Source organism: Anabrus simplex, chromosome 2 (assembly GCF_040414725.1).
Source record: "Anabrus simplex isolate iqAnaSimp1 chromosome 2, ASM4041472v1, whole genome shotgun sequence".
Lineage (NCBI taxonomy): Eukaryota > Metazoa > Arthropoda > Insecta > Orthoptera > Tettigoniidae > Anabrus > Anabrus simplex.
Genome location: NC_090266.1, coordinates 1184080396 through 1184100063, shown reverse-complemented (window position 1 = coordinate 1184100063; position 19668 = coordinate 1184080396). Strand labels below are relative to the sequence as shown.

Genomic DNA, 19668 nt, shown 5'->3' with positions numbered 1-19668 from the left:
AAGTTTGTCTCGTTTCACACGGCATAAAGCCAAAAGAATACCATGCCCACTCTGGGCAGTGATAGCATCAGTCTAAGCATACATGTTCTCTTGTGAATTATAATCAGGTACCCTACTCATTTCTATTGTTGGCTGAATAACCCCGGGGCCATGTGTCTTACCACAAATGGAAATCTCATTTCTAAATTCATTGTCTAGCTGACGAGGAACCGACCCTGTGGCCCTCCCAAAATCAAAGCATACATGAGCTAATCAGTCCTGTTCCTGATAAATTAATCTATCTTGATCACTTTCATGGCTCATGTTTGTGGGTTACTGTAGTCACGTCCTAGTTCGTGAACCATAGGCAACGGCTGAGTGGCCTAGTAAGTGGTCCTGAGAGTCGGGATACCAGTTGCTATGGAATGGGAGTGGGCATCTCGGACATATTCTGAGTCGTGGCTCTCCTTGTGCTCAGGCGGCTAGGACTACACAATTCACCGGTGGTCCATAACCCGTTAGAGGAGAGATCCTCACTTGGACTATGTCAAGTAGGGTAGCATCCTGCTTCATGACTTTACCGAGCTCAGAACATTTTAGGCAAGCCTCGGACCTATGAGAGTAATGGAGTCCCACTCCCATTTGACAGGCGAGGGACTCCTTGGAAACAACTTGGCGAACGAAATGGAATTCGATGGGGAGCTATCAATATTAATGAGGTGTATGGAAGAAAGAACGTAGAACTGGCTGAGTCAGCAAAGAGTATGCATCTGGATGTGCTAGGAGTAAGTATTATTCGGGTAAGGGGAGAAATCGAGGAAGTGATAGGAGATTATAAAGTGTACTTGACGGGTGTTAGAAAGGGAAGGGCAGAGTCTGGGGTAGGGCTATTTATCAGGAATGGTACCATTGCACGTAACATTGTTCCTGTTAGGCACGTAAATAAGCGAATAATGTGGGTAGATTTGGCAGTTGGAGGAATGAGGACGACAATAATTGTCTCAGTGTATTCACCATGTGAAGGTACAGATGAGGATGAACATGACAAGTTTTATGAAGCATTGAGTGACATCGCAGTCAGGGTCAACAGTAAGGATAGGATAGTGCCAATGGGCGATTTCAATGCGAGAGTTGGAAATAGAACTGAAGGATACGAAAGGGTGATTTGTAAATGTGGGGAAGATATGGAAGCTAATAGGAATGAGAAGCGTTTGCTGGATTTCTGCCGGGCTGAGTGGCTCAGACGGTTAAGGCGCTGGCCTTCTAACCCCAACTTGGCAGGTTCGATCCTGGCTCAGTCCGGTGGTATTTGAAGGTGCTCAAATACGACAGCCTCGTGTCGGTAGATTTACTGGCACGTAAAAGAACTCCTGCGGGACTAAATTCCGGCACCTCGGCGTCTTCGAAGACTGTAACAGAAGTTAGTGGGACGTAAAGCAAATAACGTTATTATTATTGCTGGACTTCTGTGCTAGTATGGGTTTAGCAGTTAATAATAGATTCTTCAAGCATAAGGCTATTCACTGCTACACATGGGAGGCTAGGGGTACCAGATCCATAATAGACTATATCTTAAACGACTTCGAATTTAGGAAATCTGCTAGGAATGTACTGCTTTTTCGGGGATTTTTCGATGATACAGACTACTATCTGATCTGTAGTGAACTAAGTATCTCTAGGCCTAGGGTAGAGAAAGTGAAATCTATCTGCAAACGAATAAGGCTAGAAAATCTCCAGGACGAGGAAATTAGACAGAAGTACCGTACGCGCACCTTTTAGCGATACATGGACACCCTAGTGCTGAATAGGTCGACCTCGGGCATCTTCGAGATTCGTATTGGAAACCTTTGAAACACAAACTATGAATCGCTTATGCATCGCTGTGTGACATGTGGCGTACACTTTACGTACTAGTACTGTTGTTGTTTACACAGCAAAGCCAAACTATAGAATTCATGCTGGGAACATGATTCGCATCGTGAAATGTTATATAATGTTATATAAATGGTGTATGACACAGTTGTTGCCTTAAGATAATAAAGGTTTAGAAAATTCATATCGATCGATCATATTATCGATTCAATTCAGATTTCATTTTCAGTCAGTTGGCAGTATTACCGGAACCGTGAGAGGTCCCCCCTTACTCCACCACCCGTACAAAGAAATATCGCTAAAAGGGGCGCGGACTATATATGGATATGACTAGTGAGAAGTTTCGAACAGTAGACAGTAAGCAGGTTCAGGATATAGAAAGTGAATGGGTGGCATACAGGAATGCTGTAGTAGAAACAGCAAGGGAATGCCTAGGAACAACTGTGTAAAGATAGGTGATGATGATGATGCTTGTTGTTTTAAGGGGCCTAACATCAAAGGTCATCGGCCCCTAATGGTACGAAATGAAAGAACAAAAATTGCAAAGGCATACACTGACCAAAATAAAAATAAAAGATGGCATGAAGAATGAATGGATGGACAGGAACTCAACAAAACACAAAACAAACAAACAAAAACCAGTGGATCGGACTCAATACAGATCGAAAATAACATTATTACCGACCAAGGAACCACTTATAAAGCACAATGATGCTTGGTGTCTAAAGGGGGTGCAAAATCCACGTCTAAGGCCCACAGAATGGTACATGTCGCGAGTAAAATAGAACCATGGTATGTGTCATGTTGGGGTATTAATCAGAAGTAGCGAAGACTCACGGTGTTCCACAAAAGATGGTACTACTCACAAGTATTGCAATACGTACAAGTAACGCAGACCTATGGTGTGTCTCACACAATGGCCCAACTCAGAGTCAACGCAAATCGAGAAGGTTCCCCACCTAGGTGTACTAAACACGGGCGCCGGTATTCCCGTGGTGTTCCTCACATAGTGGGTACTAATCACAGGCAACGCAGACCCACGGTGCTGCTCATATAGTGGTACAACTCACAGGCTACGCTCAGACCCGCGGTGTTGCACACATGGGTACGACGCACGGGTACTGGAATCCACCAGGCCAGCCTTTTACTGCTACTAATCACAAACCTATTTCGTACCGAATTTAGTGATACTACGCGCAAATACAGGCAACCTATGGTGTTCCCCGCGTGATGGTACGATTCAAAATTAGTTTCATGGTTCTAATTCAGTCAGCCCTTGGTCGCCCCTTTTAGCCGCCTCTTACGACAGGCAGGGGATACCGCGGGTGTATTCTACATGTGCGTCCCCCACCCGCAGTGGGTGTAAAGATAGGAAAAGGCGAACATCTTGGTGGAATGATGGAGTGAGAGCAGCCTGTAAACGTGAAAAGGAGGCTTATCAGAAATGGCTCCAAACAAGGGCCGAGGCAGACAGGGATTTGTACGTAGATGAAAGAAACAGAGCGAAACAAATAGTTGTTGAATCCAAAAAGAAGTCATGAGAAGATTTTGGTAATAACCTGGAAAGGCAAGGGCAAGCAGCAGGGAAAACTTTCTGGACAGTAATAAAGAATCTTAGGAAGGGAGGGACAAAGGAAATGAACAGTGTTTTGAGTAATTCAGGTGAACTCATAATTGATCCCAGGGAATCACTGGAGAGATGGAGGGAATATTTTGAACATCATCTCAATGTAAAAGGAAATCATCATGGTGGTGTTGGAAACAGCCAAGCTCATGGGGATGAGGAAAATTATGTTGGTGAAATTATGCTTGAGGAAGTGGAAAGGATGGTAAAAAAACTCAATTGTCATAAGGCAGCAGGAATAGATGAAATTAGACCTGAAATGGTAAAGTATAGTGGGAAGACAGGGATGAAATGGCTTCATATAGTAGTAAAATTAGCGTGTAGTGTTGGTAAGGTACGTTCAGATTGGACAAAAGCAGTAATTGCACCTATCTATAAGCAAGGGAACAGGAAGGATTGCAACAACTATCGAGGTTTCTCATTGATTAGTATACCAGGCAAAGAATTCACTGGCATCTTGGAAGGGAGGGTGCGATCAGTCGTTGAGAGGAAGTTGGATGAAAACTAGTGTGGTTTCAGACCACAGAGTGGCTGTCAGGATCAGATTTTCAGTATGCGCCAGGTAATTGAAAAATGCTACGAGAGGAATGGGCAGTTGTGTTTATGTTTCGTAGATCTAGAGAAAGCATATGACAGGGTACCGAGGGAAAAGATGTTCGCTATACTGGGGGACTATGGAATTAAGTGTAGATTATTAAAATCAATCAAAGGCATTTATGTTGACATTTGGGCTTCAGTGAGAATTGATGGTAGAATGAGTTCTTGGTTCAGGGTACTTACAGGGGTTAGATAAGGCTGTAATCTTTCACCTTTGCTGTTCGTAGTTTACATGGATCATCTGCTGAAAGTTATAAAATGGCAGGGAGGGATTCAGTTAGGTGGAAATGTAGTAAGCAGTTTGGCCTATGCTGACGACTTGGTCTTAATGGCAGACTGTGCCGAAAGCCTGCAGTCTAATATCTTGGAACTTGAAAATAGGTGCAATGAGTATGGTATGAAAATTAGCCTCTCGAAGACTAAACTGATGTCAGTAGGTAAGAAATTCAACAGAATTGAATGTCAGATTGGTGATACAAAGCTAGAACAGGTCGATAATTTCAAGTACACTGACTGACAGAGCAAATGCAACACCAAGAAGGAGTGGTTCGAAAGGGATGAAAGTTGGGGAAAAAACAGAGACGGCACGGACGAATAATTGATGTTTATTTCAAACCGATATGCAGGTTACACAATGCGCACGGCATCGACTCAGTAGGATGTAGGACCACCGCGAGCGGCGATGCACGCAGAAACACGTCGAGGTACAGAGTCAATAAGAGTGCGGATGGTGTCCTGAGGGATGGTTCTCCATTCTCTGTCAACCATTTGCCACAGTTGGTCGTCCGTACTTGGCTGGGGCAGAGTTTGCAAACGGCGTCCAATGAGATCCCACACGTGTTCGATTGGTGAGAGATCCGGAGAGTACGCTGGCCACGGAAGCATCTGTACACCTCGTAGAGCCTGTTGGGAGATGCGAGCAGTGTGTGGGCGGGCATTATCCTGCTGAAACAGAGCATTGGGCAGCCCCTGAAGGTACGGGAGTGCCACCGGCCGCAGCACATGCTGCACGTAGCGGTGGGCATTTAACGTGCCTTGAATACGCACTAGAGGTGACGTGGAATCATACGCAATAGCGCCCCAAACCATGATGCCGCGTTGTCTAGCGGTAGGGCGCTCCACAGTTACTGCCGGATTTGACCTTTCTCCACGCCGACGCCACACTCGTCTGCGGTGACTATCACTGACAGAACAGAAGCGTGACTCATCGGAGAACACGACGTTCCGCCATTCCCTCATCCAAGTCGCTCTAGCCCGGCACCATGCCAGGCGTGCACGTCTATGCTGTGGAGTCAATGGTAGTCTTCTGAGCGGACGCCGGGAGTGCAGGCCTCCTTCAACCAATCGACGGGAAATTGTTCTGGTCGATATTGGAACAGCCAGGGTGTCTTGCACATGCTGAAGAATGGCGGTTGACGTGGCGTGCGGGGCAGCCACTGCTTGGCGGCGGATGCGCCGATCCTCGCGTGCTGACGTCACTCGGGCTGCGCCTGGACCCCTCGCACGTGCCACATGTCCCTGCGCCAACTATCTTCGCCACAGGCGCTGCACCGTGGACACATCCCTATGGGTATCGGCTGCGATTTGACGAAGCGACCAACCTGCCCTTCTCAGCCCGATCACCATACCCCTCGTAAAGTCGTCTGTCTGCTGGAAATGCCTCCGTTGACGGCGGCCTGGCATTCTTAGCTATACACGTTGTAACGTTCCAGACGTCACAGTGTAATTATGTTAATTTTATTATATGTAATTAATTCAGGAATTTAACGACATGATATTTATCTTGGTATGTAATTGTATTATAATTCATGGTTGATCATTTGCTCACTATCATTTCATTACTTTGTAACTACGACTTGTAAACGAGGGCTGAATATCCTAATATTCACTTAGATTCTTGCGACATTCGTTTAAATTTAACTTGCAGTAGATTTCCTCTATCTTGCCACATCACCGAGGAAGAAGGAAGGACAAATTTAGACATCAAATTCTGGGAAAAGCGAGCACGTGTTCAAGCGTTATAACGACAGCTACCGTATTTCGACCAGAATAATTCAAACTGATCACCGCCTATATTTTCAAAGGAGCGTCATGTTGCCATGGATACTGAGTGAAAGGGCTAATAGAAGAACAGTTGATATCATGGTTAAGACCCATCAACTCTAATATCTGGAGTGGGGAGAGACGTGTCAACTGATTGGACCACGTGTAGCGACCTGTAATTAGAGCCAGAGAAGGTTATAAAAGGGCGTGTTGGAGCTCTTGGCTTCTTTCTTCTAGATTCTTCTTGATTCTGCATTCGTTATTATTAATCTTCTTGATTCTTCGATCTTGTATTTCGCTGTAGGTCTTAGAACTTGTCTTATGGTTGTTGTACCATAGTGGACTAGTGTGATAGTTTATCACTTCTACATTAATTATTTCGTTACCACGACGTGGTACTTAGGAATTTCTGAATGAGGGGTGTATAGCCACTCTCATCGGGAAGTACGTACAGCTCGGCTACTAGACCGGTTTGTACCAGTCTAAGACAATAGGTAGTATTAAACTAGATAGAAATGAAACTTCAGGGCACATTTTCAGTAAAGTTGGAAGGATTATTAATTGAGTATCCTCTCCACATAACCCAAGGAGGTTTTTCTAACTATGACTTAGGGCTCATCTCCAATATATGGGATAGAGCATAATAGGGAGTGTTAGTGTCGAAGCCATCTTCCAAGTAGTGGTCGGTGCACTTAGCAAGGCAGGAATGGTACTTAGCTGCAGATGAAGAGATCTCAAAGACGACCGGTGATGTTCCAGCTACAAGGATGGAAGCTTTCCAAGGACCAGCAGAACAAGACTACATGGTGAGCAAGCGAGTTAAAAATATTGCAAGTTTTCGCGAAGTAGAGTCATTCAACTTTTTGTTAAATTCATTTCCTATTTTAAATTCAGTTCTCGTTAAACCGTCGTCATTTATATTCAATATAATAAATAGTATTTTTCTAGTTCACTTTAATCAATCTGCCTTAATTAGCCTTTTGATTTCTAATTCTCCGGCTTAATGATTAGTGCACTATCACCCCACCCCTGTGATAAGAGTCCGTCCAAGCTTGATTTTAAATTTTTATCTTTAAGTCATCAACTTAAAGATTGGCGCCCTTAGCTTGCATGGTTGCATTTCTCGTTCAATGATTGTTCTCCGAGAGGGGAATCCACAACGTGTCCTGTGGTACACGACAACACGTTCTACAATGACTGTCGGCTGAGAAATCACGGTACGAAGTGGGCCATTCGCCAACGCCGTGTCCCATTTATCGTTCGCTACGTGCGCAGCACAGCGGCGCATTTCACATCATGAGCATACCTCAGCGACGTCAGTCTACCCTGCAATTGGCATAAGGTTCTGACCACTCCTTCTTGGTGTTGCATTTGCTCTGTCAGTCAGTGTATTTAGGTTGTGTGTTCTCCCAGGATGGTAATATAGTAAGTGAGGTTGAATCAAAAGCTAATGCATTGAGCTCGCAGTTGCGATCAGCAGTATTCTGTAAGAAGGAAGTCAGCTCCCACACGAAACTATCTTTACATCGGTCTGTTTTCAGACCATCTTTGTTTTACGGGAGCGAAAGCTGGGTGGACTCAGGATATCTTATTCATAAATTAGAAGTAACAGACATGAAAGTAGGAAGAATGATTGCTGGTACAAACAGGTGGGAACAATGGCAGGAGGGTACTCGGAATGAGGAGATAAAGGCTAATTTAGGAATTAACTCGATGGATGAAGCTGTACGCATAAACCGGCTTCGGTGGTGGGGTCATGTGAGCGAATGGAGGAGGATAGGTTACCTAGAAGAATAATGGACTCTGCTATGGAGGGTAAGAAAAGTAGAGGGAGACCAAGACGACGATGGTTAGACTTGGTTTCTAACGATTTAAGAGGTATAGAACTAAATGGGGCCACAACACTAGTTGCAAATCGAGGATTGTGGCGACGTTTAGTAAATTCTCAGAGGCTTGCAGACTGAACGCTGAAAGGCATAACAGTCTATAATGATAATGTATGTACATATGTATGATCACTTTCATTTCATTTTTAAAATGTTTCACCATATTAGCCTAACTCTGAGCCAACATACATTTACAGCAACATGACCAGTCTTGAGGCATGTTATTAGAGCCTACGATATACCTGGATAACAAAGTGAAACATTAACATTATTATTATTATTATTATTATTATTATTATTATTATTATTATTATTATTATTATTATTATTATTATTATTATTATTATTGTTCCGAGGTATCTGCGGAACAGCAGAGGTGAAAGAAGGTGCGGGGGTGAACAGGTCTCAGGCTACGAAATTAAAGTTAATTTAAAATTTAACAAGGTTATATTTTCTTTGCAAAATCAAGAAATAACAAGCATGGCAGGTACAGAGTAGCAAGGCAACAAAAGTACAATTACAGTATTTAGCGGATTTGGGCTTCGAGTCCCGAACTCACAATTCTTGGGCGATTAGCCCAACTTTACTCCAAAATAAGTTTTAACAGAGGGGCAGAAAACCCCATTCATGCCCAGGAGCACTTGCTCCAAATTACACAGAAAAGCCTCCTCGAGGCATACAACACTCAGTTTTCAAGAAAGAGCCACTTGCTCTTAAACCTTAAGCCTATCAAAGGCCACACCAAACTCCACCTTCAAGTTGTCCTCCAAGGACATGAAAACAGGGGTAAAAATACCCAACCTACTGAGGCCTATCAAGTAGAGAAACAGAAATATTACATGGCCTCGACAATACCAATTTGAAAGGAGGCGAAGCTGCACTCCTAATACATTTTGTTTAAAACCTATTTGGCACTAGGCCGTTAATGCAAGGGCTAATCCCATACTAAAGAGGTGACTTATATGAGAAGACAATTTACATTACGCTAGACTGGAAGAAACGGTTGAGAAAATAAGTTCACCTCAAAGCAATATGAGTGGGAGCTCGAGTGGGTTAAGCACTCTCTATCCCAATATGTAGCTTAAAGAGAAAATAGATGCTAGGAGTCTTTACATTTTAGGGAAAGTTAGATGGAGGAAACGCTTCGGACCCGCCCCGAGAGTTAAACTGCTGAGCTAGCAAGAAAAGAAGTTATTAAACGGCCATTACCTTGTTGTTGAACTGCTGCCCGAAGAAAGAGGCGCTTCCCGCCCCCTGCTACGTACTTTACACTTTGAAAGTTGGTACTGAAGTGGCGCAGAGACCCGAAAATCAGCAGTTTATATACTCTCGTGGAAAGTTCGAGGCGTTTCGGAAATGAGAACACCCGCCCACAAAAACTTTATTGGCTAGGGTTAAGCAAGATATTCAAGTTGGAGAAGATACACCTGATTGGTTATAAATTAATTAAAGAAATTCGGGATTGGCTAAATTCAAAACAAGGGGAAAGAAGGGGTTATACAGCCAACTTAAACAATAACAGAAAGAAATTTAACAAGAAAAAAACTTTTGAAATAAAAATTTCTCCAAAAAACAGTTCTTTCACTTCGCGCTAGGGCGCACCATTGTAGTTCTTCAGTAGTGTCCTCTAGAAGAGAATGTTCACACTTCTTACTACAGGCAAAACAGAAATACATCGAAAACAACCCAGTACAGAAACTTCAAAATTTCCAAGTAGTGACATCTTCTGAGAAACTTGAAAATTAATACCGAAGATAAAGTTCAGACTTCCTCCAGTAGGGGAGTTTCAACTGGCGCAAGGTTTGAATTAGCGGCGTGGAGGTGTACCGCCCGGTACAATTATTATTATTATTATACCGGGAGGTACACCTCTACGCCGCACATTTAAATCTTGCGCCTAAAAGAACTCCTCAACTGGAGGAACCGTGAACTTGAAACTAGACCTACGTAAACCTTTACTCACAAGATGTCACCACTAAAATCTGATGGAATTTTGTTATTGTGAAGTTTCCTGTACTGTGTGAATTTCTACTTGTTTTGTTTGAAGTTTGGACATTCTTCCATAGATGTCACTGCAAAAAAACTATGATCATGCACCCTGGTGCGAAGTGAAAGAACTTTTGATTTAAAGAAATTTGGTATTCATAAGTTGTTTTTTTTTACTAATTGTTGTTCATTTATTTTTGGGTTGGCAATATTGATCTTTTCTTTCCGCCAATCCAAAATTTCTGTAATTAATTTTCAACCTATCATAGCCTTCTTCTTCGATTTTCAGTGTAACCTTTAAATCAACCAATAAATTGAGAGGGTGTGGCTGGTTTATTCGTGAAAGGTCTCGAACTTTCCCCGAGGGTTTATAAACTGCGGATTTTCACGTCTCTTGGCCACTTGATCGTCATCTTATTGAGTGTGTGTGTCAAAGCAGGAGGCGGGAGGCTTCTTTCATCAGGTAGCAGTTCTTCGACAAGGTAATGGCCACATGACATTTTTATTTCTTGCTAGCTCCGCAGTTTAACCTGAGGGAAAGGTCCGAAACATTAACTATGTAACCTAGTTTTCCTAAATATGTAACTTTCTGCCGGCTAATGTAAATCTTCATAAAATCTTAAACTGTACATCGGGGATAGAGAGTGATACACCCTCTCGAGCTCCCCTTCATCTTGGTTTGAGGTGCCACATTTATTTCTGCCATGTATTAAAGTTATTTCCATGCGTGCAACCTCAGTAGTTTGGGATTAGCCCCTGTTTCGTCGGCCAAGTGCCCTATAGGTCTTTACATATTTTGGAGCTCAATCTTCGACTCCATTCACGTTATACTCGGGGCGGTTATTTAACCTGTTCTTTTTCACTAAGGCCCTGTAGGTTGGGTACTAGATACCTCTGTGTAATAAGATTTCTAATTGTAAAAAGTGCCTTGTAAGGCCAGTGATTATTAGCTTTTCATGTTATGTTGCCTTGAGTAGGCTTGGAAAACTGAGAGCACTTTAGCTCTTTTTCAAGTGTTGTAAAAGTGCCTCTGCGAGGCCTGATATTGTAGTTTAAGGAGCAAGTGCTCCATGTATCAGGGGATTTCTGCCCTTGTGTAAATTCATCAGCTTTGTAAATTTGAGCGGGTAGCTCAGGAAATGTAAAGCTAGGGGCTTAACCCCAAGGTGTTAAGATTCTGAATCTTGGACTTTTTACCAATCTTATTTAACGTTTGCTACTTGTAAAAATTGTCAATTTTGGTGTCTAAAATATAACCTTTACCTTAAATTTTAAATTTTATTCTTGACATTGTAGTTAGACCCATTCATCCCGGCACCTTCTTTCACCTCTGCGTTCCACGGGTAACCCCGTAACAAGTATTATTATTATTATTATTATTATTATTATTATTATTATTATTATTATTATTATTATTATTATTATTATGTCAGTCTCTAAATCCTAAGATCGCGGGTGGAAATCCGGGAAAGGAAGTCGGATTTTTGAAGGGCAGAAAAATGTCCATTCGGCACTACATGTCGTAAGATGTCGGTATGTAAAAGATCTCTGGTAAATCACTTGGGTGTTTACCCGACAAAATTACAGTAATTTAAACAGCCATAGATGGGCGAACAAAAAACCGTTCCTCTCTCTCATGTGGTACAGTAAATTGGAACGTCGAAATTGATACGCAAGCTGCATAGTGATGCCAAATCAAAATGCCTGCACATGGTAGCTGAGGATGTATTATTATTATTATTATTATTATTATTATTATTATTATTATTATTATTATTATTATTATTATTATTATTATTATTATAAGAGACGTAGAAGAGCCAGACTTTTGTCCATAAAGAAGGTCCTTTAATCGTGCCAGTAAACCTGTATGAGAATATAGAACGCGAGCTCCTAAACACTACACTAAGAAGCCGGTTTTGACTCGCTGTAAACATGTGCAGTTTGCCTACGAATAATTAGGATTTCGTGGCTCGTAGCACAGTCTCCCCCCAAAGATTGACGGAAGAAAACTACGTAAAATTATGAGAAATCGATCCTTTCAGTCGTGGTGCCAGCTACCACATAAAGGAAAAGGAGTAGTGTTATATTCAGACTGCCCGAAAGCAAACTCCTGGATGACTCATAAATCACCTCTGTCCTCTTCTGAATACATAAATACAGTGAAGATGACATGCAACCTCACCGCAGTCAGGTCGGTTCCCGGTAGGTCATTCAACACAACCCATTGCCGCCAAACTGGCTGCAACGAGACAGAAACCCTTGGACATGTGCTGGGATTCTGCCGGAGCACTGAAATAATGCGCAACCACCGCCACCACCGTGTAAGAACGTCGATTGCTCAAGGCTTGAGACAACGTGGATGGGAGGTGCACGAGGAGGTTCACTGCGTCTCTAACGATGACTCTAATCGGCGGGCGGACATCAACAGAGAGGACATTAAGGCGATGGCCTTAGATCCCATCATTCGCTTTGAAAGGGACCTGGATCAGGCTCGGGATGTGGACCTAGAAAAGCAAGCTATTTATGTTCCATGCTTGCCTTATCTTTCATCTAAGTATAAAATACCTATCGATCAGTGGATTGTCAGAGGCCTCCTATTCGGAGCAAGAGGCGCCCTCCCTAGTCAGACATCGAACTTCCTACAAAACTTGAAAGTTCCATTCTGCGAGTTAGAAAAAGTAGTAATACAGATACTGAGGGACTCTCTGCAAATCATTCACTTCCATCTGTACCTGAAAACATGATTGACATTCCTCCCCCACTAACCCTGGGAAAAAAAGAAGATAGCTTCAACGATAAAATTGATATTTTTAAACTCCATTGAAATTGAAACTGAAACTGTATTCCGGATCCAAATGGTCACCCTCATTGGGGGACGGATGATTTATTTCTTTAATGAATCTCTCTCTCTCTCTCTCTCTCTCTCTCTCTCTCTCTCTCTCTCAAGCTGTAAGTCCGAAGATTTATGATCCTGATTAATATGAATGAAAAACAATTGTTTTTATCTCCAACGTGTTATTTGCGGTGAATGCTACGTTCTTTCATTTCGATAATGAGCTACCTCCCGATATTATTTCCTGCAACTTAGAAAAAAATCAATGCAAGCAAGAAGTCTGTCATATTATAGAAGTATTCGAAGGGCAAGGAAAATGTTCATTAGACTGTTTGAGAAAGTATTTGAGCTCACCCTCCATAATTCCCACCATCAGATAAAAGAAAAAGGCTAATACGCTGTAGAATGTAGACACGCATGCTTTCGAGACATAAAGACCATAAATAACTTCACTTTTGACTCTGTCTCCATCTAGGCAGACATGGAACGGACTGCTGATAGAGCACCTCTTTATTACAGCTTGGTCTGTCGCCATTAATGTTCCTGTCGCCCGCTCGTCAGCAATAAAGTTTTTCTCATGAAATTGGCTTGCGTTGTAGATGATGAGTGATGACATTCACAACCTTTTCTATATAGACCAGGATTAATTAGCTGAACATTTCTTATTCCTACGGAACATGCCCTCAGCCAATTACTTTGAATAATAATAATAATAAACCAAACCAAACCCCATGGCACTACAGCCCTTGAAGGGCCTTGGCCTACCAAGCGACCGCTGCTCAGTCCGAAGGCCTGCAGATTACGAGATGTCATGTGGTCAGCACAACGAATCCTCTCTGCCGTTATTCTTGGCTTTCTAGACAGGGGCCGCTATCTCACGTCAGATAGCTCCTCAATTCTAATCACGTAGGTTGAGTGGACCTCGAACCAGCCATCAGGTCCAGGTAAAGGTCACTTACCTGTCCGGAAATCGCACCCGGAGCCTCCGGGTAAGAGGCAGGCACGCTACCCTACACCACGAGGCCGGCAATAATAATAATAATAATAGTCATAATAATAAATAATAATAAATAATAATAATGTCTGTCTGTTTGGTCATCAGCCCAGAGGCTGGTTGGATCTTCAAATAGCACAACCAAAGGCTATGCAGTTATAGGGAAACTGCAAAAACCCATGGCAGAGCCCAAATGAGGCGTTCTAGGCAAGATGAGGAGTGAGGTAGTTTGCCATTGCTTTCCTCACTGGACCAGAAAGTGCTACTGCAGCACGACTGATCCTATGAGCAACACCTTTCGTAACACTCAGACACTAGTTGTGCTCCAAATGTCATTACTCAGCGCCACACACACCCCAGCAGCTTCCATATTGTCACAGCCAAGGATGAGACTGGGACTTCGGTGGAAGCTACACTTTGCTCTGGCCTGTGCCAACAGAAGGATACAAAAATACTGCATCCATCAAGAAATGGCAACAGGCGGGATATTAATAATAGTAATACTAATAATATGGGGTCGGGTATGAGGTGAGATGAATCTGTCGTGGCCGGATGCCCTACCTGACGTCAACCTCATCAGTGGAGTTTATGAGATGAAATGAACGACGTGCTATGTGATAGTAGGAAGGGAGGAAGGATAGTAGGAAGGGAGAGCCTACTCCAGTAGAATAGCGCCAAGGGGTCTGCTCAAGGCTTAATGTCCCCATCCGACATACGAATCACCATCAAGAGCGTCATATGCCCTCACTCTGTATGAACACCGCGGAGAGGTTTGGAACGTAATCCAGGCTTTTGGTACGCAATCTAGTGATTAGAAATAATTGTATACCACCACCTCCCCTATACTGCCGTCCAACATTCCGATGGTGAACATTTTTTCGACCAACGGGAATCGAACTGGGTAACCACAGTGTCAGACCGTTTAGACTTCAATGCCTTAACGATCATGGCCACCGGCGGGCTAATAATAATGTTATTGGTATTTACGTCCCACTAAATACTTCTACGGTTTTTGGAGACGCCGAGTTGCCGGAATTTAGTCCCTCGGAGCTATTGTACGTGCCAGTAAATCTACCGACACGAGGCACCTTCAAATACCACCGGACTGAGCCAGGATCGAACGAGTCAGGTTGGGGTCAGAAGACCAGCGCCTGAACCGTCTGAGCCACTCAGCCCGGCAAATATTTTGAATTAATGGTGATAGACCTTATTCCGTATAAACATTCGTTGTTTTCCTCCTAATGTATCTATAGTCGCTAAAATAAGTTCCTAACATTACATATGCTATGTTGTGTATTTACTATATATCTACTCCTTAGTCCTGTGTCGTCCGACTCCTTGGCTCAATGGTCAGTGTTGAGGCCTTCGGTTCAGAAGGTCGATTCCCGGTCGGGTCGGGGATTTTAATCGCATGATAATGGGGGTCCACTGTTGCTCACGTCCGCAGGTATTACCTACCATTACCCTGCACGTGTCCCCCGGGTGGTGCTAAGCGAGCAACTACGATCAAGATGAGACCGAACTGTCATAAACGACCTCTCGGTCATGATAACCTATATTCGTCGAACAGTCCTTCTAAGGACTATGAATTTCAAACACGGAAGATCGGCCCACAGATCAACATCTGCCAGTTTAACATCGAAGGCATTAGTAGAGCCAAGAGTGAGTATTTATCAAGCATTTTACAGAAGCACTCAGTTGACATTGTTGTACTACAGGAAACACATACAGAGAACACTGAACAGTTATTGGCAAGGGGAAAGATACCAGGATTTAAAATGATAGCAGCTCACGACCATGCTCAATACGGAATTGCTACTTACATTAGAAATAACATTTGCAACTACAGTACCCTACCAGTAAGCGATCATCCAACCTATTTCTCCACCTCAGTACAAATAGAAGACATCATGGTAACGAATATTTACAAGCCACCCAATGAAATATGGCCTGATCCCATTCCCATAGTACCCTCTAATAATAACATCATCCTTGGAGATTTCAACAGCCACCATACATCTTGGGGCTATAAGCGAGATGATGAAAATGGAACTAAGGTCTCAGAATGGGCAGAAGTAAACAACCTTGCACTGATATATGACCCCAAAGATAAGGGAACGTTTCACTCTGGCCGTTGGAAATGTGACTACACACCAGACCTTTGCTTTGTCTCGCACAGTTTTATGTTACCATCTTGCCGTGTTAGGAGACAAGTGCTCAATAACTTCCCGCACAGCCAGCACAGACCCATAATCTACCAAATAGGAATTCAGATCCCAGTTATACAATCTACACCCAGACCTCGCTGGAACTTTCAGAAAGCAGACTGGGTTGCTTATGCCAAGTCTACTGATGCCAACATCAGATGGATTAAACCTATCCCAGAGAACTACATGAGGTTTGTTGGCTTAATAAAATCAGCAGCAAAAACCTATATTCCTAGAGGATTCCGTAAAGACTATATACCGGGATGGAGTGAAGAGTCCAGCAGACTGAGTAAGGAATTTGAAGAAAATAGCAGTCACGAGAAAGCAACAGATTTACTACAATCACTTGATCTTGCTAGAAAAGAGAAGTGGGTGAAGACTGTAAAAGACATGAATTTCACCAATTCCAGCAGAAAAGCATGGTCACTTATTCGGAAATTAGATTCCACATCCATACCACCAAAGCAACATTCCCCAATCAAGGTAGAAGCAATAGCAAATCACCTCGTTTCCACCTCTAAAACAACAAGGAATAAACTGACCACGAAATGGGTTAAAACTGAGCTTAAACGGGCAAAACGAGAAACACAACCGAACGCAACCTATTCACAACCTTTCACATCACAAGAGGTCGATGAGGGATTAAAATCACTCCGAAATGGCAAAGCTGCAGGACTAGATGGAATCTACCCAGAACTACTAAAAAACTGTGGTCCAGCTACAAGAAGATGGCTTGCTGCATTCTTCAGCTCCATACTTCAGTCAGGAAGACTTCCCCCAATCTTCAAGAAGTCAAAAATGATTGCCCTTCTGAAACCAGGAAAGGATCCAACTCTCCCACAAAGCTATCGACCTATAGCTCTACTCTGCGTCACCTACAAGTTATTAGAAAGACTGATACTAAACCGAATAGCACCTGCCATCGAAGCATTCCTTCCAGTTGAACAAGCAGGATTTCGTCCCAGCCGTGACTGCAGTGACCAAGTACTGTCCTTGACCACATATCTGGAGATTGGTTTTGAGAAGAAATTGAAAAGCGTCTCTGTCTTCTTAGATCTTACAGCTGCATATGACACAGTCTGGAGGGAAGGTCTTATGCTTAAACTGATTAAAGCTGTTCCTTGCTTAAAAATTACTACACTAATTGACAGAATGTTAAGCAACCGACTATTTCAAGTTCATTCAGAACACAACAGAAGCAAATTCCACAAAGTCAACAATGGTCTGCCTCAAGGGTCGGTTCTATCTCCTACTCTCTTCAACTTATACATCCACGACCTGCCTGAAACAGTGTCCCGAAAATTCATATATGCGGACGATATTTGCCTTACAATTCAACGACCCAACTTCGCAGAAGCTGAAATAGTTCTTAACCGAGACCTTGAACTGTTGGATGACTACTTTCAAAGATGGTACCTTCATCCCAATCCACAGAAAACAGTGACATCTACATTCCATCTGAACAACGCAGAAGCAAACCACCATCCAAGGGTATTCTTCAAGGGCCATGAACTACAATATTGTGCCAATCCCAGTTACTTAGGAGTAACATTGGACAGGTCTCTTACGTACAAAAATCATCTGCAGAAAACCGCCAACAAACTAAAAAGTCGTAATAACATTCTCCAACGATTGGCTGGAACTTCCTGGGGAGCGGATGGAAACACATTAAGGACAACATCTCTGGCCTTAGTCTATTCTGCAGCAGAATACTGCTCTGGTGTTTGGCTTAACAGTGCTCACACACAGCTAGTAGATTCACAACTTCGTCAAACCATGCGAATCATAACTGGTACACTTCGTGCTACACCGACCCAATGGTTACCGGTTCTCAGCAATATACTACCTCCACATATCAGGAGACAGAAGGCCCTTTTTCAGCTATGGACCAGAATGCTAAAGAATGAACGTCTACCTGTTCATGAGGATATCAGACAGAAATGCACACGCCTGAAGTCTCGCCAGCCTGCTTGGAAGACAGCCGTGAAGATAACATCTAGTGAATTCAACCCCACCTCTAAATGGTTAACAGAGTGGTCTTTATCCCCAGCTCGGGCAATAGTGGATATTAATAACCCATCCACAAAGCTGGCAGGCTTTGATCTGCCACGTTGCACCTGGAGTAGACTAAACCGCATGAGATGTGGAGTAGGTAGAACAGCATCTACTTTACACACCTGGGGCTGGTCAGTTTCTCCATACTGTGATTGTGGGGAGGTTCGACAAACAATGAAACATGTAGTGCAGGAATGTCCACTCCGTGCTTTCACTGGCACCATGGAAGATCTCAACACAGCAACACCCGAAGCAGTGAAGTGGGTGGCGGGTTTGGACATTCACATTTAGTGACATGTACATCACTCGCACTCAGTGTGTATATATGAACTGTCAGAGTTGATAGGTGGATAGCGATGTAAATATATTGTGTTTTCTTCCTGTACTTTCAAACTTTGTAAATTGCTTTCTTTGACTGTATAGATATGATAATTTGTATTTACTTTGTACTCATCTTTCACTGGTTGTGTAAATAGTTTATGGGTTGTCATTATTCATCATACGCCAAATAAATAAAAATCGCATGATAATAATCCTTCTGGCACGGGGACTGGTTGTTTGCATTTCTCCCAGCACTCTCCTCTTCACACTGCAATACCAACCACCACAGAAGCACGCAAGAAATGTCAATTCTTCCCATGAAGCGGGGAGGCGGACCATCCAGAAGGTACACCTTCCCTTTGGCCAAGAAATTCAGGTGGGTGTGAGCTGAAGTGAAGGATTTTTTTTTTTTTTGCTAGTGGCTTTACGTCGCACCGACACAGACAGGTCTTATGGTGACGATGGGATAATGAAGGCCTAGGAGTTGGAAGGAAGCGGCCGTGGTCTTAATGAAGGCACAGCCCCAGCATTTTCCTGGAAGTGAAAATGGGAAACCACAGAAAACCATTCTCAGGAGAGCTGACAATGGGATTCGAACCCACGCATCTCCCGAATGCAGTGCTTGGCTCCACAGTCGTAGTGCGTTAACACGCGCGGCCATTCCATTCAGGTCCTCGCATCAAATAATAGTTTATTAGACTTAATTTTAATTACTGTCAAAATGTAGTTCACTTCCAATGTAGCCTATTGCAGATTTTTTTTAATCCTGTGGATACCGACAACAAATATTTATTACCTGTCGTTGTAGGACCTGTAGATTTATTTATTTATTTATTTATTTATTTATTTATTTATTTATTTATTTATTTATTTATTTATTTATTTATTTATTTATTTATTCCTGACTTATATTTCTGGCGAAGTTAGGGCTCACGGCCCTCTCTTACAGTCAACCACTTTAAATAATGAAAATGAAAATCCACAGCCTGTTTCCAGTCATTCGAACGGGTCAGGAATGGAATGAATGAAGCCCCCATCTAGCGGCGAGGACAGGAATTGTGCCGGATGCCGAAGCCTGTCGCACTGCTCTGGGGTAATGATTAATGACTGACAGATGAAATGAAATTATATTTGATGATGCTTGTTGTTTTAAGGGGCCTAACATCGAAGGTCATCGGCCCAAGAAATTATATTTAAGAGTGTTGCTGGAATGAATGGTGACTGGGGAAACCGGAGTACCCGGAGAAAAACCTGTCCCGCCTCCGCTT

At 42.9% G+C, this 19668-nt stretch overlaps 1 protein-coding gene across 1 annotated transcript in view; it reads right to left on the bottom strand.

Annotated features, from left to right (window-relative positions):
• Window positions 1-19668, bottom strand: part of LOC136863390 (uncharacterized) — a 272752-nt gene that overhangs the window by 129059 nt on the left and 124025 nt on the right. The gene's annotated exons all lie outside the window — the stretch shown is intronic.